Source organism: Haliotis asinina, chromosome 5, assembly GCF_037392515.1.
Source record: "Haliotis asinina isolate JCU_RB_2024 chromosome 5, JCU_Hal_asi_v2, whole genome shotgun sequence".
Lineage (NCBI taxonomy): Eukaryota > Metazoa > Mollusca > Gastropoda > Lepetellida > Haliotidae > Haliotis > Haliotis asinina.
In genome coordinates this window covers 2187654-2214038 of record NC_090284.1, presented here as the reverse complement: position 1 = coordinate 2214038, position 26385 = coordinate 2187654, and the positions used below count along the sequence as shown (strand labels likewise).

The window sequence follows — 26385 nt, the reverse complement described above, 5'->3', positions numbered from 1 at the left end:
TCACGGCAGTCAAGTCAAACAGAATCAAGCAACTTCTTGGGAGGGTTTCACCAGCTCAAAATGACACATCAATACTATTCCAAATGCACAATAACAAATTCTATCCTCGACACACTCGTCCATACACAGCACACAATGTTTAGGAAATAAAAAAACAAACATTTCATCTGACTTTCTTAATTTTGTCTACGATTTCTTTCATTTTCTTTCTCCCACTCTACATTTCAGCTGTCTACTTTCTACTCGGGCCAGTCTTTTGTCATATTTTGTGTCATCCAACAGTATTCACTAGTGGCCTTTCAAACGAGATGCCAAAAGAAAGACGTTAATCACACAACATGCAAAAAGATACGCTGTGAACAGGATTCGAACCTGCACGGGAATAACCCATTGGATTTCAAGTCCAACGCCTTAACCACTCGGCCATCACAGCTCTCCCATATCCCCTCACTAGTAAAGGAACTATCTTGTAGAAAGTCAGCTTTAGTTAAATAGCAAAACTAAAAGTAAGACGCTGTGAACAGGATTCGAACCTGCGCGGGAATATCCCATTGGATTTCGAGTCCAACGCCTTAACCACTCGGCCATCACAGCTCTCACGGCAGTCAAGTCAAACAGACTCAAGCAACTTCTTGGGAGGGTTTCACCAGCTCAAAATGACACATCAATACTATTCCAAATGCACAATAACAAATTCTATCCTCGACACACTCGTCCATACACAGCACACAATGTTTAGGAAATAAAATAACAAACATTTCATCTGACTTTCTAAATTTTGTCTACGATTTCTTTCATTTTCTTTCTCCCACTCTACAGTTCAGCTGTCTACTTTCTACTCGGGCCAGTCTTTTGTCATATTTTGTGTCACCGAACAGTATTCACCAGTGGCCTTTCAAACGAGATGCCAAAAGAAAGACGTTAATCACACAACATGCAAAAAGATACGCTGTGAACAGGATTCGAACCTGCGCGGGAATAACCCATTGGATTTCAAGTCCAAAGCCTTAACCACTCGGCCATCACAGCTCTCCCATATCCCCTCACTAGTAAAGGAACTATCTTGTAGAAAGTCAGCTTTAGTTAAATAGCAAAACTAAAAGTAAGACGATGTGAACAGGATTCGAACCTGCGCGGGAATATCCCATTGGATTTCAAGTCCAACGCCTTAACCACTCGGCCATCACAGCTCTCCCATATCCCCTCACTAGTAAAGGAACTATCTTGTAAAAAGTCAGCTTTAGTTAAATAGCAAAACTAAAAGTAAGACGCTATGACAAACTCAAGCAGCTTCTTGGGAGGGTTTCACCAGCTCAAAATGACACATCAATACTATTCCAAATGCACAATAACAAATTCTATCCTCGACACACTCGTCCATACACAGCACACAATGTTTAGGAAATAAAATAACAAACATTTCATCTGACTTTCTAAATTTTGTCTACGATTTCTTTCATTTTCTTTCTCCCACTCTACAGTTCAGCTGTCTACTTTCTACTCGGGCCAGTCTTTTGTCATATTTTGTGTCATCCAACAGTATTCACCAGTGGCCTTTCAAACGAGATGCCAAAAGAAAGACGTTAACCACACAACATGCAAAAAGATACGCTGTGAACAGGATTCGAACCTGCGCGGAAATAACCCATAGAATTTCAAGTCCAACGCCTTAACCACTCGGCCATCACAGCTCTCCCATATCCCCTCACTTGTAAAGGAACTATCTTGTAGAAAGTCAGCTTTAGTTAAATAGCAAAACTAAAAGTAAGACGCTGTGAACAGGATTCGAACCTGCGCGGGAATATCCCATTGGATTTCGAGTCCAACGCCTTAACCACTCGGCCATCACAGCACTCGCGGCAGTCAAGTCAAACAGACTCAAGCAACTTCTTGGGAGTGTTTCACCTGCTCAAAATGACACATCAATACTATTCCAAATGCACAATAACAAATTCTATCCTCGACACACTCGTCCATACACAGCACACAATGTTTAGGAAATAAAATAACAAACATTTCATCTGACTTTCTTAACTTTGTCTACGATTTCTTTCATTTTCTTTCTCCCACTCTACAGTTCAGCTGTCTACTTTCTACTCGGGCCAGTCTTTTGTCATATTTTGTGTCACCGAACAGTATTCACCAGTGGCCTTTCAAACGAGATGCCAAAAGAAAGACGTTAATCTCACAACATGCAAAAAGATACGCTGTGAACAGGATTCGAACCTGCGCGGGAATAACCCATTGGATTTCAAGTCCAAAGCCTTAACCACTCGGCCATCACAGCTCTCCCATATCCCCTCACTAGTAAAGGAACTATCTTGTAGAAAGTCAGCTTTAGTTAAATAGCAAAACTAAAAGTAAGACACTGTGAACAGGATTCGAACCTGCGCGGGAATATCCCATTGGATTTCAAGTCCAACGCCTTAACCACTCGGCCATCACAGCTCTCCCATATCCCCTCACTAGTAAAGGAACTATCTTGTAGAAATTCAGCTTTAGTTAAATAGCAAAACTAAAAGTAAGACGCTGTGAACAGGATTCGAACCTGCGCGGGAATATCCCATTGGATTTCGAGTCCAACGCCTTAACCACTCGGCCATCACAGCACTCACGGCAGTCAAGTCAAACAGACTCAAGCAACTTCTTGGGAGGGTTTCACCAGCTCAAAATGACACATCAATACTATTCCAAATGCACAATAACAAATTCTATCCTCGACACACTCGTCGATACACCGCACACAATGTTTAGGAAATAAAATAACAAACATTTCATCTGACTTTCTAAATTTTGTCTACGATTTCTTTCATTTTCTTTCTCCCACTCTACAGTTCAGCTGTCTACTTTTTACTCGGGCCAGTCTTTTGTCATATTTTGTGTCATCCAACAGTATTCACCAGTGGCCTTTCAAACGAGATGCCAAAAGAAAGACGTTAACCACACAACATGCAAAAAGATACGCTGTGAACAGGATTCGAACCTGCGTGGGAATAACCCATTGGATTTCAAGTCCAACGCCTTAACCACTCGGCCATCACAGCTCTCCCATATCCCCTCACTTGTAAAGGAACTATCTTGTAGAAAGTCAGCTTTAGTTAAATAGCAAAACTAAAAGTAAGACGCTGTGAACAGGATTCGAACCTGCGCGGGAATATCCCATTGGATTTCGAGTCCAACGCCTTAACCACTCGGCCATCACAGCACTCACGACAGTCAAGTCAAACAGACTCAAGCAACTTCTTGGGAGGGTTTCACCAGCTCAAAATGACACATCAATACTATTCCAAATGCACAATAACAAATTCTATCCTCGACACACTCGTCCATACACAGCACACAATGTTTAGGAAATAAAATAACAAACATTTCATCTGACTTTCTTATTTTTGTCTACGATTCCTTTCATTTTCTTTCTCCCACTCTACAGTTGAGCTGTCTACTTTCTACTCGGGCCAGTCTTTTGTCATATTTTGTGTCATCCAACAGTATTCACCAGTGGCCTTTCAGACGAGATGCCAAAAGAAAGACGTTAATCACACAACATGCAAAAAGATACGCTGTGAACAGGATTCGAACCTGCGTGGGAATAACCCATTGGATTTCAAGTCCAACGCCTTAACCACTCGGCCATCACAGCTCTCCCATATCACCTCACTAGTAAAGGAACTATCTTGTAGAAAGTCAGCTTTAGTTAAATAGCAAAACTAAAAGTAAGACGCTGTGAACAGGATTCGAACCTGCGCGGGAATATCCCATTGGATTTCGAGTCCAACGCCTTAACCACTCGGCCATCACAGCACTCACGGCAGTCAAGTCAAACAGACTCAAGCAACTTCTTGGGAGGGTTTCACCAGCTCAAAATGACACATCAATACTATTCCAAATGCACAATAACAAATTCTATCCTCGACACACTCGTCCATACACCGCACACAATGTTCAGGAAATAAAATAACAAACATTTCATCTGACTTTCTAAATTTTGTCTACGATTTCTTTCATTTTCTTTCTCCCACTCTACAGTTCAGCTGTCTACTTTTTACTCGGGCCAGTCTTTTGTCATATTTTGTGTCATCCAACAGTATTCACCAGTGGCCTTTCAAACGAGATGCCAAAAGAAAGACGTTAACCACACAACATGCAAAAAGATACGCTGTGAACAGGATTCGAACCTGCGTGGGAATAACCCATTGGATTTCAAGTCCAACGCCTTAACCACTCGGCCATCACAGCTCTCCCATATCCCCTCACTTGTAAAGGAACTATCTTGTAGAAAGTCAGCTTTAGTTAAATAGCAAAACTAAAAGTAAGACGCTGTGAACAGGATTCGAACCTGCGCGGGAATATCCCATTGGATTTCGAGTCCAACGCCTTAACCACTCGGCCATCACAGCACTCACGACAGTCAAGTCAAACAGACTCAAGCAACTTCTTGGGAGGGTTTCACCAGCTCAAAATGACACATCAATACTATTCCAAATGCACAATAACAAATTCTATCCTCGACACACTCGTCCATACACAGCACACAATGTTTAGGAAATAAAATAACAAACATTTCATCTGACTTTCTTAATTTTGTCTACGATTCCTTTCATTTTCTTTCTCCCACTCTACAGTTCAGCTGTCTACTTTCTACTCGGGCCAGTCTTTTGTCATATTTTGTGTCATCCAACAGTATTCACCAGTGGCCTTTCAAACGAGATGCCAAAAGAAAGACGTTAATCACACAACATGCAAAAAGATACGCTGTGAACAGGATTCGAACCTGCGCGGGAATAACCCATTGGATTTCAAGTCCAACGCCTTAACCACTCGGCCATCACAGCTCTCCCATATCACCTCACTAGTAAAGGAACTATCTTGTAGAAAGTCAGCTTTAGTTAAATAGCAAAACTAAAAGTAAGACGCTGTGAACAGGATTCGAACCTGCGCGGGAATATCCCATTGGATTTCGAGTCCAACGCCTTAACCACTCGGCCATCACAGCACTCACGGCAGTCAAGTCAAACAGACTCAAGCAACTTCTTGGGAGGGTTTCACCAGCTCAAAATGACACATCAATACTATTCCAAATGCACAATAACAAATTCTATCCTCGACACACTCGTCCATACACCGCACACAATGTTCAGGAAATAAAATAACAAACATTTCATCTGACTTTCTAAATTTTGTCTACGATTTCTTTCATTTTCTTTCTCCCACTCTACAGTTCAGCTGTCTACTTTTTACTCGGGCCAGTCTTTTGTCATATTTTGTGTCATCCAACAGTATTCACCAGTGGCCTTTCAAACGAGATGCCAAAAGAAAGACGTTAACCACACAACATGCAAAAAGATACGCTGTGAACAGGATTCGAACCTGCGTGGGAATAACCCATTGGATTTCAAGTCCAACGCCTTAACCACTCGGCCATCACAGCTCTCCCATATCCCCTCACTTGTAAAGGAACTATCTTGTAGAAAGTCAGCTTTAGTTAAATAGCAAAACTAAAAGTAAGACGCTGTGAACAGGATTCGAACCTGCGCGGGAATATCCCATTGGATTTCGAGTCCAACGCCTTAACCACTCGGCCATCACAGCACTCACGACAGTCAAGTCAAACAGACTCAAGCAACTTCTTGGGAGGGTTTCACCAGCTCAAAATGACACATCAATACTATTCCAAATGCACAATAACAAATTCTATCCTCGACACACTCGTCCATACACAGCACACAATGTTTAGGAAATAAAATAACAAACATTTCATCTGACTTTCTTAATTTTGTCTACGATTCCTTTCATTTTCTTTCTCCCACTCTACAGTTCAGCTGTCTACTTTCTACTCGGGCCAGTCTTTTGTCATATTTTGTGTCATCCAACAGTATTCACCAGTGGCCTTTCAAACGAGATGCCAAAAGAAAGACGTTAATCACACAACATGCAAAAAGATACGCTGTGAACAGGATTCGAACCTGCGCGGGAATAACCCATTGGATTTCAAGTCCAACGCCTTAACCACTCGGCCATCACAGCTCTCCCATATCCCCTCACTAGTAAAGGAACTATCTTGTAGAAAGTCAGCTTTAGTTAAATAGCAAAACTAAAAGTAAGACGCTGTGAACAGGATTCGAACCTGCGCGGGAATATCCCATTGGATTTCGAGTCCAACGCCTTAACCACTCGGCCATCACAGCACTCACGGCAGTCAAGTCAAACAGACTCAAGCAACTTCTTGGGAGGGTTTCACCAGCTCAAAATGACACATCAATACTATTCCAAATGCACAATAACAAATTCTATCCTCGACACACTCGTCGATACACCGCACACAATGTTTAGGAAATAAAATAACAAACATTTCATCTGACTTTCTAAATTTTGTCTACGATTTCTTTCATTTTCTTTCTCCCACTCTACAGTTCAGCTGTCTACTTTTTACTCGGGCCAGTCTTTTGTCATATTTTGTGTCATCCAACAGTATTCACCAGTGGCCTTTCAAACGAGATGCCAAAAGAAAGACGTTAACCACACAACATGCAAAAAGATACGCTGTGAACAGGATTCGAACCTGCGCGGGAATAACCCATTGGATTTCAAGTCCAACGCCTTAACCACTCGGCCATCACAGCTCTCCCATATCCCCTCACTTGTAAAGGAACTATCTTGTAGAAAGTCAGCTTTAGTTAAATAGCAAAACTAAAAGTAAGACGCTGTGAACAGGATTCGAACCTGCGCGGGAATATCCCATTGGATTTCGAGTCCAACGCCTTAACCACTCGGCCATCACAGCACTCACGACAGTCAAGTCAAACAGACTCAAGCAACTTCTTGGGAGGGTTTCACCAGCTCAAAATGACACATCAATACTATTCCAAATGCACAATAACAAATTCTATCCTCGACACACTCGTCCATACACAGCACACAATGTTTAGGAAATAAAATAACAAACATTTCATCTGACTTTCTTATTTTTGTCTACGATTCCTTTCATTTTCTTTCTCCCACTCTACAGTTCAGCTGTCTACTTTCTACTCGGGCCAGTCTTTTGTCATGTTTTGTGTCATCCAACAGTATTCACCAGTGGCCTTTCAAACGAGATGCCAAAAGAAAGACGTTAATCACACAACATGCAAAAAGATACGCTGTGAACAGGATTCGAACCTGCGTGGGAATAACCCATTGGATTTCAAGTCCAACGCCTTAACCACTCGGCCATCACAGCTCTCCCATATCACCTCACTAGTAAAGGAACTATCTTGTAGAAAGTCAGCTTTAGTTAAATAGCAAAACTAAAAGTAAGACGCTGTGAACAGGATTCGAACCTGCGCGGGAATATCCCATTGGATTTCGAGTCCAACGCCTTAACCACTCGGCCATCACAGCACTCACGGCAGTCAAGTCAAACAGACTCAAGCAACTTCTTGGGAGGGTTTCACCAGCTCAAAATGACACATCAATACTATTCCAAATGCACAATAACAAATTCTATCCTCGACACACTCGTCCATACACAGCACACAATGTTTAGGAAATAAAATAACAAACATTTCATCTGACTTTCTTATTTTTGTCTACGATTCCTTTCATTTTCTTTCTCCCACTCTACAGTTCAGCTGTCTACTTTCTACTCGGGCCAGTCTTTTGTCATGTTTTGTGTCATCCAACAGTATTCACCAGTGGCCTTTCAAACGAGATGCCAAAAGAAAGACGTTAATCACACAACATGCAAAAAGATACGCTGTGAACAGGATTCGAACCTGCGTGGGAATAACCCATTGGATTTCAAGTCCAACGCCTTAACCACTCGGCCATCACAGCTCTCCCATATCACCTCACTAGTAAAGGAACTATCTTGTAGAAAGTCAGCTTTAGTTAAATAGCAAAACTAAAAGTAAGACGCTGTGAACAGGATTCGAACCTGCGCGGGAATATCCCATTGGATTTCGAGTCCAACGCCTTAACCACTCGGCCATCACAGCACTCACGGCAGTCAAGTCAAACAGACTCAAGCAACTTCTTGGGAGGGTTTCACCAGCTCAAAATGACACATCAATACTATTCCAAATGCACAATAACAAATTCTATCCTCGACACACACGTCCATACACAGCACACAATGTTTAGGAAATAAAATAACAAACATTTCTTCTGACTTTCTAAATTTTGTCTACGATTTCTTACATTTTCTTTCTCCCACTCTACAGTTGAGCTGTCTACTTTCTACTCGGGCCAGTCTTTTGTCATATTTTGTGTCATCCAACAGTATTCACCAGTGGCCTTTCAAACGAGATGCCAAAAGAAAGACGTTAATCACACAACATGCAAAAAGATACGCTGTGAACAGGATTCGAACCTGCGCGGGAATAACCCATTGGAGTTCAAGTCCAACGCCTTAACCACTCGGCCATCACAGCTCTCCCATATCCCCTCACTAGTAAAGGAACTATCTTGTAGAAAGTCAGCTTTAGTTAAATAGCAAAACTAAAAGTAAGACGCTGTGAACAAGATTTGAACCTGCGCTGTTATATACCATTGGATTTCGAGTCCAACGCCTTAACCACTCGGCCATCACAGCACTCACGGCAGTCAAGTCAAACAAATTGAAGCAACTTTTTGGGAGGGTTTCACCAGCTCAAAATGACACATCAATACTATTCCAAATGCACAATAACAAATTCTATCCTCGACACACTCGTCCATACACAGCACACAATGTTGAGGAAATAAACTAACAAACATTTCATCTGACTTTCTAAATTTTGTCTACGATTTCTTTCATTTTCTTTCTCCCACTCTACAGTTCAGCTGTCTACTTTCTACTCGGGCCAGTCTTTTGTCATATTTTGTGTCATCCAACAGTATTCACCAGTGGCCTTTCAAACGAGATGCCAAAAGAAAGACGTTAACCACACAACATGCAAAAAGATACGCTGTGAACAGGATTCGAACCTGCGTGGGAATAACCCATTGGATTTCAAGTCCAACGCCTTAACCACTCGGCCATCACAGCTCTCCCATATCCCCTCACTTGTAAAGGAACTATCTTGTAGAAAGTCAGCTTTAGTTAAATAGCAAAACTAAAAGTAAGACGCTGTGAACAGGATTCGAACCTGCGCGGGAATATCCCATTGGATTTCGAGTCCAACGCCTTAACCACTCGGCCATCACAGCACTCACGACAGTCAAGTCAAACAGACTCAAGCAACTTCTTGGGAGGGTTTCACCAGCTCAAAATGACACATCAATACTATTCCAAATGCACAATAACAAATTCTATCCTCGACACACTCGTCCATACACAGCACACAATGTTTAGGAAATAAAATAACAAACATTTCATCTGACTTTCTTAATTTTGTCAACGATTCCTTTCATTTTCTTTCTCCCACTCTACAGTTCAGCTGTCTACTTTCTACTCGGGCCAGTCTTTTGTCATATTTTGTGTCATCCAACAGTATTCACCAGTGGCCTTTCAAACGAGATGCCAAAAGAAAGACGTTAATCACACAACATGCAAAAAGATACGCTGTGAACAGGATTCGAACCTGCGCGGGAATAACCCATTGGATTTCAAGTCCAAAGCCTTAACCACTCGGCCATCACAGCTCTCCCATATCACCTCACTAGTAAAGGAACTATCTTGTAGAAAGTCAGCTTTAGTTAAATAGCAAAACTAAAAGTAAGACGCTGTGAACAGGATTCGAACCTGCGCGGGAATATCCCATTGGATTTCGAGTCCAACGCCTTAACCACTCGGCCATCACAGCACTCACGGCAGTCAAGTCAAACAGACTCAAGCAACTTCTTGGGAGGGTTTCACCAGCTCAAAATGACACATCAATACTATTCCAAATGCACAATAACAAATTCTATCCTCGACACACTCGTCGATACACCGCACACAATGTTTAGGAAATAAAATAACAAACATTTCATCTGACTTTCTAAATTTTGTCTACGATTTCTTTCATTTTCTTTCTCCCACTCTACAGTTCAGCTGTCTACTTTTTACTCGGGCCAGTCTTTTGTCATGTTTTGTGTCATCCAACAGTATTCACCAGTGGCCTTTCAAACGAGATGCCAAAAGAAAGACGTTAATCACACAACATGCAAAAAGATACGCTGTGAACAGGATTCGAACCTGCGTGGGAATAACCCATTGGATTTCAAGTCCAACGCCTTAACCACTCGGCATCACAGCTCTCCCATATCCCCTCACTTGTAAAGGAACTATCTTGTAGAAAGTCAGCTTTAGTTAAATAGCAAAACTAAAAGTAAGACGCTGTGAACAGGATTCGAACCTGCGCGGGAATATCCCATTGGATTTCGAGTCCAACGCCTTAACCACTCGGCCATCACAGCACTCACGACAGTCAAGTCAAACAGACTCAAGCAACTTCTTGGGAGGGTTTCACCAGCTCAAAATGACACATCAATACTATTCCAAATGCACAATAACAAATTCTATCCTCGACACACTCGTCCATACACAGCACACAATGTTTAGGAAATAAAATAACAAACATTTCATCTGACTTTCTTAATTTTGTCTACGATTCCTTTCATTTTCTTTCTCCCACTCTACAGTTCAGCTGTCTACTTTCTACTCGGGCCAGTCTTTTGTCATATTTTGTGTCATCCAACAGTATTCACCAGTGGCCTTTCAAACGAGATGCCAAAAGAAAGACGTTAATCACACAACATGCAAAAAGATACGCTGTGAACAGGATTCGAACCTGCGCGGGAATAACCCATTGGATTTCAAGTCCAACGCCTTAACCACTCGGCCATCACAGCTCTCCCATATCACCTCACTAGTAAAGGAACTATCTTGTAGAAAGTCAGCTTTAGTTAAATAGCAAAACTAAAAGTAAGACGCTGTGAACAGGATTCGAACCTGCGCGGGAATATCCCATTGGATTTCGAGTCCAACGCCTTAACCACTCGGCCATCACAGCACTCACGGCAGTCAAGTCAAACAGACTCAAGCAACTTCTTGGGAGGGTTTCACCAGCTCAAAATGACACATCAATACTATTCCAAATGCACAATAACAAATTCTATCCTCGACACACTCGTCGATACACCGCACACAATGTTTAGGAAATAAAATAACAAACATTTCATCTGACTTTCTAAATTTTGTCTACGATTTCTTTCATTTTCTTTCTCCCACTCTACAGTTCAGCTGTCTACTTTTTACTCGGGCCAGTCTTTTGTCATATTTTGTGTCATCCAACAGTATTCACCAGTGGCCTTTCAAACGAGATGCCAAAAGAAAGACGTTAACCACACAACATGCAAAAAGATACGCTGTGAACAGGATTCGAACCTGCGTGGGAATAACCCATTGGATTTCAAGTCCAACGCCTTAACCACTCGGCCATCACAGCTCTCCCATATCCCCTCACTTGTAAAGGAACTATCTTGTAGAAAGTCAGCTTTAGTTAAATAGCAAAACTAAAAGTAAGACGCTGTGAACAGGATTCGAACCTGCGCGGGAATATCCCATTGGATTTCGAGTCCAACGCCTTAACCACTCGGCCATCACAGCACTCACGACAGTCAAGTAAAACAGACTCAAGCAACGTCTTGGGAGGGTTTCACCAGCTCAAAATGACACATCAATACTATTCCAAATGCACAATAACAAATTCTATCCTCGACACACTCGTCCATACACAGCACACAATGTTTAGGAAATAAAATAACAAACATTTCATCTGACTTTCTTATTTTTGTCTACGATTCCTTTCATTTTCTTTCTCCCACTCTACAGTTGAGCTGTCTACTTTCTACTCGGGCCAGTCTTTTGTCATGTTTTGTGTCATCCAACAGTATTCACCAGTGGCCTTTCAAACGAGATGCCAAAAGAAAGACGTTAATCACACAACATGCAAAAAGATACGCTGTGAACAGGATTCGAACCTGCGTGGGAATAACCCATTGGATTTCAAGTCCAACGCCTTAACCACTCGGCCATCACAGCTCTCCCATATCCCCTCACTAGTAAAGGAACTATCTTGTAGAAAGTCAGCTTTAGTTAAATAGCAAAACTAAAAGTAAGACGCTGTGAACAGGATTCGAACCTGCGCGGGAATATCCCATTGGATTTCGAGTCCAACGCCTTAACCACTCGGCCATCACAGCACTCACGGCAGTCAAGTCAAACAGACTCAAGAAACTTCTTGGGAGGGTTTCACCAGCTCAAAATGACACATCAATACTATTCCAAATGCACAATAACAAATTCTATCCTCGACACACTCGTCCATACACAGCACACAATGTTTAGGAAATAAAATAACAAACATTTCTTCTGACTTTCTAAATTTTGTCTACGATTTCTTACATTTTCTTTCTCCCACTCTACAGTTGAGCTGTCTACTTTCTACTCGGGCCAGTCTTTTGTCATATTTTGTGTCATCCAACAGTATTCACCAGTGGCCTTTCAAACGAGATGCCAAAAGAAAGACGTTAATCACACAACATGCAAAAAGATACGCTGTGAACAGGATTCGAACCTGCGCGGGAATAACCCATTGGAGTTCAAGTCCAACGCCTTAACCACTCGGCCATCACAGCTCTCCCATATCCCCTCACTAGTAAAGGAACTATCTTGTAGAAAGTCAGCTTTAGTTAAATAGCAAAACTAAAAGTAAGACTCTGTGAACAAGATTTGAACCTGCGCTGTTATATACCATTGGATTTCGAGTCCAACGCCTTAACCACTCGGCCATCACAGCACTCACGGCAGTCAAGTCAAACAAATTGAAGCAACTTTTTGGGAGGGTTTCACCAGCTCAAAATGACACATCAATACTATTCCAAATGCACAATAACAAATTCTATCCTCGACACACTCGTCCATACACAGCACACAATGTTGAGGAAATAAACTAACAAACATTTCATCTGACTTTCTAAATTTTGTCTACGATTTCTTTCATTTTCTTTCTCCCACTCTACAGTTCAGCTGTCTACTTTCTACTCGGGCCAGTCTTTTGTCATATTTTGTGTCATCCAACAGTATTCACCAGTGGCCTTTTAAACGAGATGCCAAAAGAAAGACGTTAATCACACAACATGCAAAAAGATACGCTGTCAACAGGATTCGAACCTGCGCGGGAATAACCCATTGGATTTCAAGTCCAACGCCTTAACCACTCGGCCATCACAGCTCTCCCATATCACCTCACTAGTAAAGGAACTATCTTGTAGAAAGTCAGCTTTAGTTAAATAGCAAAACTAAAAGTAAGACGCTGTGAACAGGATTCGAACCTGCGCGGGAATATCCCATTGGATTTCGAGTCCAACGCCTTAACCACTCGGCCATCACAGCACTCACGGCAGTCAAGTCAAACAGACTCAAGCAACTTTTTGGGAGGGTTTCACCAGCTCAAAATGACACGTCAATACTATTCCAAATGCACAATAACAAATTCTATCCTCGACACACTCGTCCATACACAGCACACAATGTTTAGGAAATAAAATAACAAACATTTCTTCTGACTTTCTAAATTTTGTCTACGATTTCTTACATTTTCTTTCTCCCACTCTACAGTTGAGCTGTCTACTTTCTACTCGGGCCAGTCTTTTGTCATATTTTGTGTCATCCAACAGTATTCACCAGTGGCCTTTCAAACGAGATGCCAAAAGAAAGACGTTAATCACACAACATGCAAAAAGATACGCTGTGAACAGGATTCGAACCTGCGCGGGAATAACCCATTGGATTTCAAGTCCAACGCCTTAACCACTCGGCCATCACAGCTCTCCCATATCCCCTCACTAGTAAAGGAACTATCTTGTAGAAAGTCAGCTTTAGTTAAATAGCAAAACTAAAAGTAAGACGCTGTGAACAGGATTCGAACCTGCGCGGGAATATCCCATGGGATTTCGAGTCCAACGCCTTAACCACTCGGCCATCACAGCACTCACGGCAGTCAAGTCAAACAGACTCAAGCAACTTTTTGGGAGGGTTTCACCAGCTCAAAATGACACATCAATACTATTCCAAATGCACAATAACAAATCCTATGTTCGACACACTCGTCCATACACAGCACACAATGTTTAGGAAATAAACTAACAAACATTTCATCTGACTTTCTAAATTTTGTCTACGATTTCTTTCATTTTCTTTCTCCCACTCTACAGTTCAGCTGTCTACTTTCTACTCGGGCCAGTCTTTTGTCATATTTTGTGTCATCCAACAGTATTCACCAGTGGCCTTTCAAACGAGATGCCAAAAGAAAGACGTTAATCACACAACATGCAAAAAGATACGCTGTGAACAGGATTCGAACCTGCGTGGGAATAACCCATTGGATTTCAAGTCCAACGCCTTAACCACTCGGCCATCACAGCTCTCCCATATCCCCTCACTAGTAAAGGAACTATCTTGTAGAAAGTCAGCTTTAGTTAAATAGCAAAACTAAAAGTAAGACGCTGTGAACAGGATTCGAACCTGCGCGGGAATATCCCATTGGATTTCGAGTCCAACGCCTCAACCACTCGGCCATCACAGCACTCACGGCAGTCAAGTCAAACAGACTCAAGCAACTTCTTGGGAGGGTTTCACCAGCTCAAAATGACACATCAATACTATTCCAAATGCACAATAACAAATTCTATCCTCGACACACTCGTCCATACACAGCACACAATGTTTAGGAAATAAAATAACAAACATTTCTTCTGACTTTCTAAATTTTGTCTACGATTTCTTTCATTTTCTTTCTCCCACTCTACAGTTGAGCTGTCTACTTTCTACTCGGGCCAGTCTTTTGTCATATTTTGTGTCATCCAACAGTATTCACCAGTGGCCTTTCAAACGAGATGCCAAAAGAAAGACGTTAATCACACAACATGCAAAAAGATACGCTGTGAACAGGATTCGAACCTGCGCGGGAATAACCCATTGGAGTTCAAGTCCAACGCCTTAACCACTCGGCCATCACAGCTCTCCCATATCCCCTCACTAGTAAAGGAACTATCTTGTAGAAAGTCAGCTTTAGTTAAATAGCAAAACTAAAAGTAAGACGCTGTGAACAAGATTTGAACCTGCGCTGTTATATACCATTGGATTTCGAGTCCAACGCCTTAACCACTCGGCCATCACAGCACTCACGGCAGTCAAGTCAAACAGACTCAAGCAACTTTTTGGGAGGGTTTCACCAGCTCAAAATGACACATCAATACTATTCCAAATGCACAATAACAAATTCTATCCTCGACACACTCGTCCATACACAGCACACAATGTTTAGGAAATAAAATAACAAACATTTCATCTGACTTTCTAAATTTTGTCTACGATTTCTTTCATTTTCTTTCTCCCACTCTACAGTTCAGATGTCTACTTTCTACTCGGGCCAGTCTTTTGTCATATTTTGTGTCATCCAACAGTATTCACCAGTGGCCTTTCAAACGAGATGCCAAAAGAAAGACGTTAATCACACAACATGCAAAAAGATACGCTGTGAACAGGATTCGAACCTGCGCGGGAATAACCCATTGGATTTCAAGTCCAACGCCTTAACCACTCGGCCATCACAGCTCTCCCATATCCCCTCACTAGTAAAGGAACTATCTTGTAGAAAGTCAGCTTTAGTTAAATAGCAAAACTAAAAGTAAGACGCTGTGAACAGGATTCGAACCTGCGCGGGAATATCCCATGGGATTTCGAGTCCAACGCCTTAACCACTCGGCCATCACAGCTCTCCCATATCCCCTCACTAGTAAAGGAACTATCTTGTAGAAAGTCAGCTTTAGTTAAATAGCAAAACTAAAAGTAAGACGCTGTGAACAGGATTCGAACCTGCGCGGGAATATCCCATTGGATTTCGAGTCCAACGCCTTAACCACTCGGCCATCACAGCACTCACGGCAGTCAAGTCAAACAGACTCAAGCAACTTCTTGGGAGGGTTTCACCAGCTCAAAATGACACGTCAATACTATTCCAAATGCACAATAACAAATTCTATCCTCGACACACTCGTCCATACACAGCACACAATGTTTAGGAAATAAAATAACAAACATTTCTTCTGACTTTCTAAATTTTCTCTACGATTTCTTACATTTTCTTTCTCCCACTCTACAGTTCAGCTGTCTACTTTCTACTCGGGCCAGTCTTTTGTCATATTTTGTGTCATCCAACAGTATTCACCAGTGGCCTTTCAAACGAGATGCCAAAAGAAAGACGTTAATCACACAACATGCAAAAATATACGCTGTGAACAGGATTCGAACCTGCGCGGGAATAACCCATTGGATTTCAAGTCCAACGCCTTAACCACTCGGCCATCACAGCTCTCCCATATCCCCTCACTAGTAAAGGAACTATCTTGTAGAAAGTCAGCTTTAGTTAAATAGCAAAACTAAAAGTAAGACGCTGTGAACAGGATTTGAACCTGCGCTGTTATATACCATGGGATTACGAGTCCAACGCCTTAACCACTCGGCCATCACAGCACTCACGGCAGTCAAGTCAAACAAATTCAAGCAACTTTTTGGGAGGGTTTCACCAGCTCAAAATGACACATCAATACTATTCCAAATGCACAATAACAAATTCTATCCTCGACACACTCGTCCATACACAGCACACAATGTTTAGGAAATAAACTAACAAACATTTCATCTGACTTTCTAAATTTTGTCTACGATTTCTTTCATTTTCTTTCTCCCACTCTACAGTTGAGCTGTCTACTTTCTACTCGGGCCAGTCTTTTGTCATATTTTGTGTCATCCAACAGTATTCACCAGTGGCCTTTCAAACGAGATGCCAAAAGAAAGACGTTAATCACACAACATGCAAAAAGATACGCTTTGAACAGGATTCGAACCTGCGCGGGAATAACCCATTGGATTTCAAGTCCAACGCCTTAACCACTCGGCCATCACAGCTCTCCCATATCCCCTCACTAGTAAAGGAACTATCTTGTAGAAAGTCAGCTTTAGTTAAATAGCAAAACTAAAAGTAAGACGCTGTGAACAGGATTCGAACCTGCGCGGGAATATCCCATGGGATTTCGAGTCCAACGCCTCAACCACTCGGCCGTCACAGCACTCACGGCAGTCAAGTCAAACAGACTCAAGCAACTTCTTGGGAGGGTTTCACCAGCTCAAAATGACACATCAATACTATTCCAAATGCACAATAACAAATCCTATGTTCGACACACTCGTCCATACACAGCACACAATGTTTAGGAAATAAAATAACAAACATTTCATCTGACTTTCTAAATTTTGTCTACGATTTCTTTCATTTTCTTTCTCCCACTCTACAGTTGAGCTGTCTACTTTCTACTCGGGCCAGTCTTTTGTCATATTTTGTGTCATCCAACAGTATTCACCAGTGGCCTTTCAAACGAGATGCCAAAAGAAAGACGTTAATCACACAACATGCAAAAAGATACGCTGTGAACAGGATTCGAACCTGCGCGGGAATAACCCATTGGATTTCAAGTCCAACGCGTTAACCACTCGGCCATCACAGCACTCACGGCAGTCAAGTCAAACAGACTCAAGCAACTTTTTGGGAGGGTTTCACCAGCTCAAAATGACACGTCAATACTATTCCAAATGCACAATAACAAATTCTATCCTCGACACACTCGTCCATACACAGCACACAATGTTTAGGAAATAAAATAACAAACATTTCTTCTGACTTTCTAAATTTTCTCTACGATTTCTTACATTTTCTTTCTCCCACTCTACAGTTCAGCTGTCTACTTTCTACTCGGGCCAGTCTTTTGTCATATTTTGTGTCATCCAACAGTATTCACCAGTGGCCTTTCAAACGAGATGCCAAAAGAAAGACGTTAATCACACAACATGCAAAAATATACGCTGTGAACAGGATTCGAACCTGCGCGGGAATAACCCATTGGATTTCAAGTCCAACGCCTTAACCACTCGGCCATCACAGCTCTCCCATATCCCCTCACTAGTAAAGGAACTATCTTGTAGAAAGTCAGCTTTAGTTAAATAGCAAAACTAAAAGTAAGACGCTGTGAACAGGATTTGAACCTGCGCTGTTATATACCATGGGATTTCGAGTCCAACGCCTTAACCACTCGGCCATCACAGCACTCACGGCAGTCAAGTCAAACAAATTCAAGCAACTTTTTGGGAGGGTTTCACCAGCTCAAAATGACACATCAATACTATTCCAAATGCACAATAACAAATTCTATCCTCGACACACTCGTCCATACACAGCACACAATGTTTAGGAAATAAACTAACAAACATTTCATCTGACTTTCTAAATTTTGTCTACGATTTCTTTCATTTTCTTTCTCCCACTCTACAGTTGAGCTGTCTACTTTCTACTCGGGCCAGTCTTTTGTCATATTTTGTGTCATCCAACAGTATTCACCAGTGGCCTTTCAAACGAGATGCCAAAAGAAAGACGTTAATCACACAACATGCAAAAAGATACGCTGTGAACAGGATTCGAACCTGCGCGGGAATAACCCATTGGATTTCAAGTCCAACGCCTTAACCACTCGGCCATCACAGCTCTCCCATATCCCCTCACTAGTAAAGGAACTATCTTGTAGAAAGTCAGCTTTAGTTAAATAGCAAAACTAAAAGTAAGACGCTGTGAACAGGATTCGAACCTGCGCGGGAATATCCCATGGGATTTCGAGTCCAACGCCTCAACCACTCGGCCATCACAGCACTCACGGCAGTCAAGTCAAACAGACTCAAGCAACTTCTTGGGAGGGTTTCACCAGCTCAAAATGACACATCAATACTATTCCAAATGCACAATAACAAATTCTATCCTCGACACACTCGTCCATACACAGCACACAATGTTTAGGAAATAAAATAACAAACATTTCTTCTGACTTTCTAAATTTTCTCTACGATTTCTTACATTTTCTTTCTCCCACTCTACAGTTCAGCTGTCTACTTTCTACTCGGGCCAGTCTTTTGTCATATTTTGTGTCATCCAACAGTATTCACCAGTGGCCTTTCAAACGAGATGCCAAAAGAAAGACGTTAATCACACAACATGCAAAAATATACGCTGTGAACAGGATTCGAACCTGCGCGGGAATAACCCATTGGATTTCAAGTCCAACGCCTTAACCACTCGGCCATCACAGCTCTCCCATATCCCCTCACTAGTAAAGGAACTATCTTGTAGAAAGTCAGCTTTAGTTAAATAGCAAAACTAAAAGTAAGACGCTGTGAACAGGATTTGAACCTGCGCTGTTATATACCATGGGATTACGAGTCCAACGCCTTAACCACTCGGCCATCACAGCACTCACGGCAGTCAAGTCAAACAAATTGAAGCAACTTTTTGGGAGGGTTTCACCAGCTCAAAATGACACATCAATACTATTCCAAATGCACAATAACAAATTCTATCCTCGACACACTCGTCCATACACAGCACACAATGTTTAGGAAATAAACTAACAAACATTTCATCTGACTTTCTAAATTTTGTCTACGATTTCTTTCATTTTCTTTCTCCCACTCTACAGTTCAGCTGTCTACTTTCTACTCGGGCCAGTCTTTTGTCATATTTTGTGTCATCCAACAGTATTCACCAGTGGCCTTTCAAACGAGATGCCAAAAGAAAGACGTTAATCACACAACATGCAAAAAGATACGCTGTGAACAGGATTCGAACCTGCGCGGGAATAACCCATTGGATTTCAAGTCCAACGCCTTAACCACTCGGCCATCACAGCTCTCCCATATCCCCTCACTAGTAAAGGAACTATCTTGTAGAAAGTCAGCTTTAGTTAAATAGCAAAACTAAAAGTAAGACGCTGTGAACAGGATTCGAACCTGCGCGGGAATATCCCATGGGATTTCGAGTCCAACGCCTCAACCACTCGGCCATCACAGCACTCACGGCAGTCAAGTCAAACAGACTCAAGCAACTTCTTGGGAGGGTTTCACCAGCTCAAAATGACACATCAATACTATTCCAAATGCACAATAACAAATCCTATGTTCGACACACTCGTCCATACACAGCACACAATGTTTAGGAAATAAAATAACAAACATTTCATCTGACTTTCTAAATTTTGTCTACGATTTCTTTCATTTTCTTTCTCCCACTCTACAGTTGAGCTGTCTACTTTCTACTCGGGCCAGTCTTTTGTCATATTTTGTGTCATCCAACAGTATTCACCAGTGGCCTTTCAAACGAGATGCCAAAAGAAAGACGTTAATCACACAACATGCAAAAAGATACGCTGTGAACAGGATTCGAACCTGCGCGGGAATAACCCATTGGATTTCAAGTCCAACGCCTTAACCACTCGGCCATCACAGCTCTCCCATATCCCCTCACTAGTAAAGGAACTATCTTGTAGAAAGTCAGCTTTAGTTAAATAGCAAAACTAAAAGTAAGACGCTGTGAACAGGATTCGAACCTGCGCGGGAATATCCCATGGGATTTCGAGTCCAACGCCTTAACCACTCGGCCATCACAGCACTCACGGCAGTCAAGTCAAACAGACTCAAGCAACTTTTTGGGAGGGTTTCACCAGCTCAAAATGACACGTCAATACTATTCCAAATGCACAATAACAAATTCTATCCTCGACACACTCGTCCATACACAGCACACAATGTTTAGGAAATAAAATAACAAACATTTCATCTGACTTTCTAAATTTTGTCTACGATTTCTTTCATTTTCTTTCTCCCACTCTACAGTTCAGATGTCTACTTTCTACTCGGGCCAGTCTTTTGTCATATTTTGTGTCATCCAACAGTATTCACCAGTGGCCTTTCAAACGAGATGCCAAAAGAAAGACGTTAATCACACAACATGCAAAAAGATACGCTGTGAACAGGATTCGAACCTGCGCGGGAATAACCCATTGGATTTCAAGTCCAACGCCTTAACCACTCGGCCATCACAGCACTCACGGCAGTCAAGTCAAACAGACTCAAGCAACTTTTTGGGAGGGTTTCACCAGCTCAAAATGACACGTCAATACTATTCCAAATGCACAATAACAAATTCTATCCTCGACACACTCGTCCATACACAGCACACAATGTTTAGGAAATAAAATAACAAACATTTCTTCTGACTTTCTAAATTTTCTCTACGATTTCTTACATTTTCTTTCTCCCACTCTACAGTTCAGCTGTCTACTTTCTACTCGGGCCAGTCTTTTGTCATATTTTGTGTCATCCAACAGTATTCACCAGTGGCCTTTCAAACGAGATGCCAAAAGAAAGACGTTAATCACACAACATGCAAAAATATACGCTGTGAACAGGATTCGAACCTGCGCGGGAATAACCCATTGGATTTCAAGTCCAACGCCTTAACCACTCGGCCATCACAGCTCTCCCATATCCCCTCACTAGTAAAGGAACTATCTTGTAGAAAGTCAGCTTTAGTTAAATAGCAAAACTAAAAGTAAGACGCTGTGAACAGGATTTGAACCTGCGCTGTTATATACCATAGGATTACGAGTCCAACGCCTTAACCACTCGGCCATCACAGCACTCACGGCAGTCAAGTCAAACAAATTCAAGCAACTTTTTGGGAGGGTTTCACCAGCTCAAAATGACACATCAATACTATTCCAAATGCACAATAACAAATTCTATCCTCGACACACTCGTCCATACACAGCACACAATGTTTAGGAAATAAAATAACAAACATTTCATCTGACTTTCTAAATTTTGTCTACGATTTCTTTCATTTTCTTTCTCCCACTCTACAGTTGAGCTGTCTACTTTCTACTCGGGCCAGTCTTTTGTCATATTTTGTGTCATCCAACAGTATTCACCAGTGGCCTTTCAAACGAGATGCCAAAAGAAAGACGTTAATCACACAACATGCAAAAAGATACGCTTTGAACAGGATTCGAACCTGCGCGGGAATAACCCATTGGATTTCAAGTCCAACGCCTTAACCACTCGGCCATCACAGCTCTCCCATATCCCCTCACTAGTAAAGGAACTATCTTGTAGAAAGTCAGCTTTAGTTAAATAGCAAAACTAAAAGTAAGACGCTGTGAACAGGATTCGAACCTGCGCGGGAATATCCCATGGGATTTCGAGTCCAACGCCTCAACCACTCGGCCATCACAGCACTCACGGCAGTCAAGTCAAACAGACTCAAGCAACTTCTTGGGAGGGTTTCACCAGCTCAAAATGACACATCAATACTATTCCAAATGCACAATAACAAATTCTATCCTCGACACACTCGTCCATACACAGCACACAATGTTTAGGAAATAAAATAACAAACATTTCTTCTGACTTTCTAAATTTTCTCTACGATTTCTTACATTTTCTTTCTCCCACTCTACAGTTGAGCTGTCTACTTTCTACTCGGGCCAGTCTTTTGTCATATTTTGTGTCATCCAACAGTATTCACCAGTGGCCTTTCAAACGAGATGCCAAAAGAAAGACGTTAATCACACAACATGCAAAAATATACGCTGTGAACAGGATTCGAACCTGCGCGGGAATAACCCATTGGATTTCAAGTCCAACGCCTTAACCACTCGGCCATCACAGCTCTCCCATATCCCCTCACTAGTAAAGGAACTATCTTGTAGAAAGTCAGCTTTAGTTAAATAGCAAAACTAAAAGTAAGACGCTGTGAACAGGATTTGAACCTGCGCTGTTATATACCATGGGATTACGAGTCCAACGCCTTAACCACTCGGCCATCACAGCACTCACGGCAGTCAAGTCAAACAAATTGAAGCAACTTTTTGGGAGGGTTTCACCAGCTCAAAATGACACATCAATACTATTCCAAATGCACAATAACAAATTCTATCCTCGACACACTCGTCCATACACAGCACACAATGTTTAGGAAATAAACTAACAAACATTTCATCTGACTTTCTAAATTTTGTCTACGATTTCTTTCATTTTCTTTCTCCCACTCTACAGTTGAGCTGTCTACTTTCTACTCGGGCCAGTCTTTTGTCATATTTTGTGTCATCCAACAGTATTCACCAGTGGCCTTTCAAACGAGATGCCAAAAGAAAGACGTTAATCACACAACATGCAAAAAGATACGCTTTGAACAGGATTCGAACCTGCGCGGGAATAACCCATTGGATTTCAAGTCCAACGCCTTAACCACTCGGCCATCACAGCTCTCCCATATCCCCTCACTAGTAAAGGAACTATCTTGTAGAAAGTCAGCTTTAGTTAAATAGCAAAACTAAAAGTAAGACGCTGTGAACAGGATTCGAACCTGCGCGGGAATATCCCATGGGATTTCGAGTCCAACGCCTCAACCACTCGGCCATCACAGCACTCACGGCAGTCAAGTCAAACAGACTCAAGCAACTTCTTGGGAGGGTTTCACCAGCTCAAAATGACACATCAATACTATTCCAAATGCACAATAACAAATCCTATGTTCGACACACTCGTCCATACACAGCACACAATGTTTAGGAAATAAAATAACAAACATTTCATCTGACTTTCTAAATTTTGTCTACGATTTCTTTCATTTTCTTTCTCCCACTCTACAGTTGAGCTGTCTACTTTCTACTCGGGCCAGTCTTTTGTCATATTTTGTGTCATCCAACAGTATTCACCAGTGGCCTTTCAAACGAGATGCCAAAAGAAAGACGTTAATCACACAACATGCAAAAAGATACGCTGTGAACAGGATTCGAACCTGCGCGGGAATAACCCATTGGATTTCAAGTCCAACGCCTTAACCACTCGGCCATCACAGCTCTCCCATATCCCCTCACTAGTAAAGGAACTATCTTGTAGAAAGTCAGCTTTAGTTAAATAGCAAAACTAAAAGTAAGACGCTGTGAACAGGATTCGAACCTGCGCGGGAATATCCCATGGGATTTCGAGTCCAACGCCTTAACCACTCGGCCATCACAGCACTCACGGCAGTCAAGTCAAACAGACTCAAGCAACTTTTTGGGAGGGTTTCACCAGCTCAAAATGACACGTCAATACTATTCCAAATGCACAATAACAAATTCTATCCTCGACACACTCGTCCATACACAGCACACAATGTTTAGGAAATAAAATAACAAACATTTCATCTGACTTTCTAAATTTTGTCTACGATTTCTTTCATTTTCTTTCTCCCACTCTACAGTTCAGATGTCTACTTTCTACTCGGGCCAGTCTTTTGTCATATTTTGTGTCATCCAACAGTATTCACCAGTGGCCTTTCAAACGAGATGCCAAAAGAAAGACGTTAATCACACAACATGCAAAAAGATACGCTGTGAACAGGATTCGAACCTGCGCGGGAATAACCCATTGGATTTCAAGTCCAACGCCTTAACCACTCGGCCATCACAGCTCTCCCATATCCCCTCACTAGTAAAGGAACTATCTTGTAGAAAGTCAGCTTTAGTTAAATAGCAAAACTAAAAGTAAGACGCTGTGAACAGGATTCGAACCTGCGCGGGAATATCCCATGGGATTTCGAGTCCAACGCCTTAACCACTCGGCCATCACAGCACTCACGGCAGTCAAGTCAAACAGACTCAAGCAACTTTTTGGGAGGGTTTCACCAGCTCAAAATGACACGTCAATACTATTCCAAATGCACAATAACAAATTCTATCCTCGACACACTCGTCCATACACAGCACACAATGTTTAGGAAATAAAATAACAAACATTTCATCTGACTTTCTAAATTTTGTCTACGATTTCTTTCATTTTCTTTCTCCCACTCTACAGTTGAGCTGTCTACTTTCTACTCGGGCCAGTCTTTTGTCATATTTTGTGTCATCCAACAGTATTCACTAGTGGCCTTTCAAACGAGATGCCAAAAGAAAGACGTTAATCACACAACATGCAAAAAGATACGCTGTGAACAGGATTCGAACCTGCGCGGGAATAACCCATTGGATTTCAAGTCCAACGCCTTAACCACTCGGCCATCACAGCTCTCCCATATCCCCTCACTAGTAAAGGAACTATCTTGTAGAAAGTCAGCTTTAGTTAAATAGCAAAACTAAAAGTAAGACGCTGTGAACAGGATTTGAACCTGCGCTGTTATATACCATTGGATTTCGAGTCCAACGCCTTAACCACTCGGCCATCACAGCACTCACGGCAGTCAAGTCAAACAAATTCAAGCAACTTTTTGGGAGGGTTTCACCAGCTCAAAATGACACATCAATACTATTCCAAATGCACAATAACAAATCCTATGTTCGACACACTCGTCCATACACAGCACACAATGTTTAGGAAATAAAATAACAAACATTTCATCTGACTTTCTAAATTTTGTCTACGATTTCTTTCATTTTCTTTCTCCCACTCTACAGTTGAGCTGTCTACTTTCTACTCGGGCCAGTCTTTTGTCATATTTTGTGTCATCCAACAGTATTCACCAGTGGCCTTTCAAACGAGATGCCAAAAGAAAGACGTTAATCACACAACATGCAAAAAGATACGCTGTGAACAGGATTCGAACCTGCGCGGGAATAACCCATTGGATTTCAAGTCCAACGCCTTAACCACTCGGCCATCACAGCTCTCCCATATCCCCTCACTAGTAAAGGAACTATCTTGTAGAAAGTCAGCTTTAGTTAAATAGCAAAACTAAAAGTAAGACGCTGTGAACAGGATTCGAACCTGCGCGGGAATATCCCATGGGATTTCGAGTCCAACGCCTTAACCACTCGGCCATCACAGCACTCACGGCAGTCAAGTCAAACAGACTCAAGCAACTTTTTGGGAGGGTTTCACCAGCTCAAAATGACACGTCAATACTATTCCAAATGCACAATAACAAATTCTATCCTCGACACACTCGTCCATACACAGCACACAATGTTTAGGAAATAAAATAACAAACATTTCATCTGACTTTCTAAATTTTGTCTACGATTTCTTTCATTTTCTTTCTCCCACTCTACAGTTCAGATATCTACTTTCTACTCGGGCCAGTCTTTTGTCATATTTTGTGTCATCCAACAGTATTCACCAGTGGCCTTTCAAACGAGATGCCAAAAGAAAGACGTTAATCACACAACATGCAAAAAGATACGCTGTGAACAGGATTCGAACCTGCGCGGGAATAACCCATTGGATTTCAAGTCCAACGCCTTAACCACTCGGCCATCACAGCTCTCCCATATCCCCTCACTAGTAAAGGAACTATCTTGTAGAAAGTCAGCTTTAGTTAAATAGCAAAACTAAAAGTAAGACGCTGTGAACAGGATTCGAACCTGCGCGGGAATATCCCATGGGATTTCGAGTCCAACGCCTTAACCACTCGGCCATCACAGCACTCACGGCAGTCAAGTCAAACAGACTCAAGCAACTTTTTGGGAGGGTTTCACCAGCTCAAAATGACACGTCAATACTATTCCAAATGCACAATAACA

General features: G+C 41.9%; 44 non-coding genes across 44 annotated transcripts; all 44 read right to left on the bottom strand.

The window, feature by feature from the left end:
* Positions 1-512: 512 nt before the first annotated feature.
* Trnas-cga (transfer RNA serine (anticodon CGA)) lies at positions 513-594 on the bottom strand. The gene has a single exon. It is a non-coding gene; the product is annotated as a tRNA-Ser (tRNA).
* A 1176-nt stretch (positions 595-1770) lies between these two features.
* Positions 1771-1852, bottom strand: Trnas-cga (transfer RNA serine (anticodon CGA)). The gene has a single exon. It is a non-coding gene; the product is annotated as a tRNA-Ser (tRNA).
* A 675-nt stretch (positions 1853-2527) lies between these two features.
* Positions 2528-2609, bottom strand: Trnas-cga (transfer RNA serine (anticodon CGA)). The gene has a single exon. It is a non-coding gene; the product is annotated as a tRNA-Ser (tRNA).
* A 514-nt stretch (positions 2610-3123) lies between these two features.
* On the bottom strand, positions 3124-3205 carry Trnas-cga (transfer RNA serine (anticodon CGA)). The gene has a single exon. It is a non-coding gene; the product is annotated as a tRNA-Ser (tRNA).
* A 514-nt stretch (positions 3206-3719) lies between these two features.
* Trnas-cga (transfer RNA serine (anticodon CGA)) lies at positions 3720-3801 on the bottom strand. The gene has a single exon. It is a non-coding gene; the product is annotated as a tRNA-Ser (tRNA).
* A 514-nt stretch (positions 3802-4315) lies between these two features.
* On the bottom strand, positions 4316-4397 carry Trnas-cga (transfer RNA serine (anticodon CGA)). Its single transcript has one exon. It is a non-coding gene; the product is annotated as a tRNA-Ser (tRNA).
* Positions 4398-4750: 353 nt separating this feature from the next.
* Trnas-uga (transfer RNA serine (anticodon UGA)) lies at positions 4751-4832 on the bottom strand. Its single transcript has one exon. It is a non-coding gene; the product is annotated as a tRNA-Ser (tRNA).
* A 79-nt stretch (positions 4833-4911) lies between these two features.
* On the bottom strand, positions 4912-4993 carry Trnas-cga (transfer RNA serine (anticodon CGA)). The gene has a single exon. It is a non-coding gene; the product is annotated as a tRNA-Ser (tRNA).
* A 514-nt stretch (positions 4994-5507) lies between these two features.
* Positions 5508-5589, bottom strand: Trnas-cga (transfer RNA serine (anticodon CGA)). Its single transcript has one exon. It is a non-coding gene; the product is annotated as a tRNA-Ser (tRNA).
* Positions 5590-5942: 353 nt separating this feature from the next.
* Positions 5943-6024, bottom strand: Trnas-uga (transfer RNA serine (anticodon UGA)). Its single transcript has one exon. It is a non-coding gene; the product is annotated as a tRNA-Ser (tRNA).
* A 79-nt stretch (positions 6025-6103) lies between these two features.
* On the bottom strand, positions 6104-6185 carry Trnas-cga (transfer RNA serine (anticodon CGA)). Its single transcript has one exon. It is a non-coding gene; the product is annotated as a tRNA-Ser (tRNA).
* Positions 6186-6538: 353 nt separating this feature from the next.
* Trnas-uga (transfer RNA serine (anticodon UGA)) lies at positions 6539-6620 on the bottom strand. The gene has a single exon. It is a non-coding gene; the product is annotated as a tRNA-Ser (tRNA).
* Positions 6621-6699: 79 nt separating this feature from the next.
* On the bottom strand, positions 6700-6781 carry Trnas-cga (transfer RNA serine (anticodon CGA)). The gene has a single exon. It is a non-coding gene; the product is annotated as a tRNA-Ser (tRNA).
* Positions 6782-7295: 514 nt separating this feature from the next.
* On the bottom strand, positions 7296-7377 carry Trnas-cga (transfer RNA serine (anticodon CGA)). Its single transcript has one exon. It is a non-coding gene; the product is annotated as a tRNA-Ser (tRNA).
* A 514-nt stretch (positions 7378-7891) lies between these two features.
* On the bottom strand, positions 7892-7973 carry Trnas-cga (transfer RNA serine (anticodon CGA)). The gene has a single exon. It is a non-coding gene; the product is annotated as a tRNA-Ser (tRNA).
* A 1110-nt stretch (positions 7974-9083) lies between these two features.
* Trnas-cga (transfer RNA serine (anticodon CGA)) lies at positions 9084-9165 on the bottom strand. The gene has a single exon. It is a non-coding gene; the product is annotated as a tRNA-Ser (tRNA).
* Positions 9166-9679: 514 nt separating this feature from the next.
* Trnas-cga (transfer RNA serine (anticodon CGA)) lies at positions 9680-9761 on the bottom strand. The gene has a single exon. It is a non-coding gene; the product is annotated as a tRNA-Ser (tRNA).
* Positions 9762-10274: 513 nt separating this feature from the next.
* On the bottom strand, positions 10275-10356 carry Trnas-cga (transfer RNA serine (anticodon CGA)). Its single transcript has one exon. It is a non-coding gene; the product is annotated as a tRNA-Ser (tRNA).
* Positions 10357-10709: 353 nt separating this feature from the next.
* On the bottom strand, positions 10710-10791 carry Trnas-uga (transfer RNA serine (anticodon UGA)). The gene has a single exon. It is a non-coding gene; the product is annotated as a tRNA-Ser (tRNA).
* A 79-nt stretch (positions 10792-10870) lies between these two features.
* Trnas-cga (transfer RNA serine (anticodon CGA)) lies at positions 10871-10952 on the bottom strand. Its single transcript has one exon. It is a non-coding gene; the product is annotated as a tRNA-Ser (tRNA).
* A 514-nt stretch (positions 10953-11466) lies between these two features.
* Trnas-cga (transfer RNA serine (anticodon CGA)) lies at positions 11467-11548 on the bottom strand. The gene has a single exon. It is a non-coding gene; the product is annotated as a tRNA-Ser (tRNA).
* A 514-nt stretch (positions 11549-12062) lies between these two features.
* Positions 12063-12144, bottom strand: Trnas-cga (transfer RNA serine (anticodon CGA)). The gene has a single exon. It is a non-coding gene; the product is annotated as a tRNA-Ser (tRNA).
* A 1110-nt stretch (positions 12145-13254) lies between these two features.
* Positions 13255-13336, bottom strand: Trnas-cga (transfer RNA serine (anticodon CGA)). Its single transcript has one exon. It is a non-coding gene; the product is annotated as a tRNA-Ser (tRNA).
* Positions 13337-13689: 353 nt separating this feature from the next.
* Positions 13690-13771, bottom strand: Trnas-uga (transfer RNA serine (anticodon UGA)). The gene has a single exon. It is a non-coding gene; the product is annotated as a tRNA-Ser (tRNA).
* A 1706-nt stretch (positions 13772-15477) lies between these two features.
* On the bottom strand, positions 15478-15559 carry Trnas-uga (transfer RNA serine (anticodon UGA)). Its single transcript has one exon. It is a non-coding gene; the product is annotated as a tRNA-Ser (tRNA).
* Positions 15560-15799: 240 nt separating this feature from the next.
* Positions 15800-15881, bottom strand: Trnas-cga (transfer RNA serine (anticodon CGA)). Its single transcript has one exon. It is a non-coding gene; the product is annotated as a tRNA-Ser (tRNA).
* A 353-nt stretch (positions 15882-16234) lies between these two features.
* Trnas-uga (transfer RNA serine (anticodon UGA)) lies at positions 16235-16316 on the bottom strand. Its single transcript has one exon. It is a non-coding gene; the product is annotated as a tRNA-Ser (tRNA).
* A 79-nt stretch (positions 16317-16395) lies between these two features.
* Positions 16396-16477, bottom strand: Trnat-cgu (transfer RNA threonine (anticodon CGU)). Its single transcript has one exon. It is a non-coding gene; the product is annotated as a tRNA-Thr (tRNA).
* A 1384-nt stretch (positions 16478-17861) lies between these two features.
* Positions 17862-17943, bottom strand: Trnas-uga (transfer RNA serine (anticodon UGA)). Its single transcript has one exon. It is a non-coding gene; the product is annotated as a tRNA-Ser (tRNA).
* Positions 17944-18457: 514 nt separating this feature from the next.
* Trnas-uga (transfer RNA serine (anticodon UGA)) lies at positions 18458-18539 on the bottom strand. The gene has a single exon. It is a non-coding gene; the product is annotated as a tRNA-Ser (tRNA).
* A 514-nt stretch (positions 18540-19053) lies between these two features.
* Trnas-uga (transfer RNA serine (anticodon UGA)) lies at positions 19054-19135 on the bottom strand. The gene has a single exon. It is a non-coding gene; the product is annotated as a tRNA-Ser (tRNA).
* Positions 19136-19214: 79 nt separating this feature from the next.
* Trnat-cgu (transfer RNA threonine (anticodon CGU)) lies at positions 19215-19296 on the bottom strand. Its single transcript has one exon. It is a non-coding gene; the product is annotated as a tRNA-Thr (tRNA).
* A 353-nt stretch (positions 19297-19649) lies between these two features.
* Positions 19650-19731, bottom strand: Trnas-uga (transfer RNA serine (anticodon UGA)). Its single transcript has one exon. It is a non-coding gene; the product is annotated as a tRNA-Ser (tRNA).
* A 514-nt stretch (positions 19732-20245) lies between these two features.
* On the bottom strand, positions 20246-20327 carry Trnas-uga (transfer RNA serine (anticodon UGA)). Its single transcript has one exon. It is a non-coding gene; the product is annotated as a tRNA-Ser (tRNA).
* Positions 20328-20841: 514 nt separating this feature from the next.
* Trnas-uga (transfer RNA serine (anticodon UGA)) lies at positions 20842-20923 on the bottom strand. The gene has a single exon. It is a non-coding gene; the product is annotated as a tRNA-Ser (tRNA).
* Positions 20924-21276: 353 nt separating this feature from the next.
* Trnas-uga (transfer RNA serine (anticodon UGA)) lies at positions 21277-21358 on the bottom strand. Its single transcript has one exon. It is a non-coding gene; the product is annotated as a tRNA-Ser (tRNA).
* Positions 21359-21437: 79 nt separating this feature from the next.
* On the bottom strand, positions 21438-21519 carry Trnat-cgu (transfer RNA threonine (anticodon CGU)). Its single transcript has one exon. It is a non-coding gene; the product is annotated as a tRNA-Thr (tRNA).
* Positions 21520-22468: 949 nt separating this feature from the next.
* Trnas-uga (transfer RNA serine (anticodon UGA)) lies at positions 22469-22550 on the bottom strand. Its single transcript has one exon. It is a non-coding gene; the product is annotated as a tRNA-Ser (tRNA).
* A 79-nt stretch (positions 22551-22629) lies between these two features.
* Positions 22630-22711, bottom strand: Trnat-cgu (transfer RNA threonine (anticodon CGU)). Its single transcript has one exon. It is a non-coding gene; the product is annotated as a tRNA-Thr (tRNA).
* Positions 22712-23660: 949 nt separating this feature from the next.
* Trnas-uga (transfer RNA serine (anticodon UGA)) lies at positions 23661-23742 on the bottom strand. Its single transcript has one exon. It is a non-coding gene; the product is annotated as a tRNA-Ser (tRNA).
* Positions 23743-24256: 514 nt separating this feature from the next.
* On the bottom strand, positions 24257-24338 carry Trnas-uga (transfer RNA serine (anticodon UGA)). Its single transcript has one exon. It is a non-coding gene; the product is annotated as a tRNA-Ser (tRNA).
* A 514-nt stretch (positions 24339-24852) lies between these two features.
* On the bottom strand, positions 24853-24934 carry Trnas-uga (transfer RNA serine (anticodon UGA)). The gene has a single exon. It is a non-coding gene; the product is annotated as a tRNA-Ser (tRNA).
* A 514-nt stretch (positions 24935-25448) lies between these two features.
* On the bottom strand, positions 25449-25530 carry Trnas-uga (transfer RNA serine (anticodon UGA)). The gene has a single exon. It is a non-coding gene; the product is annotated as a tRNA-Ser (tRNA).
* Positions 25531-26044: 514 nt separating this feature from the next.
* On the bottom strand, positions 26045-26126 carry Trnas-uga (transfer RNA serine (anticodon UGA)). The gene has a single exon. It is a non-coding gene; the product is annotated as a tRNA-Ser (tRNA).
* Positions 26127-26385: the final 259 nt, after the last annotated feature.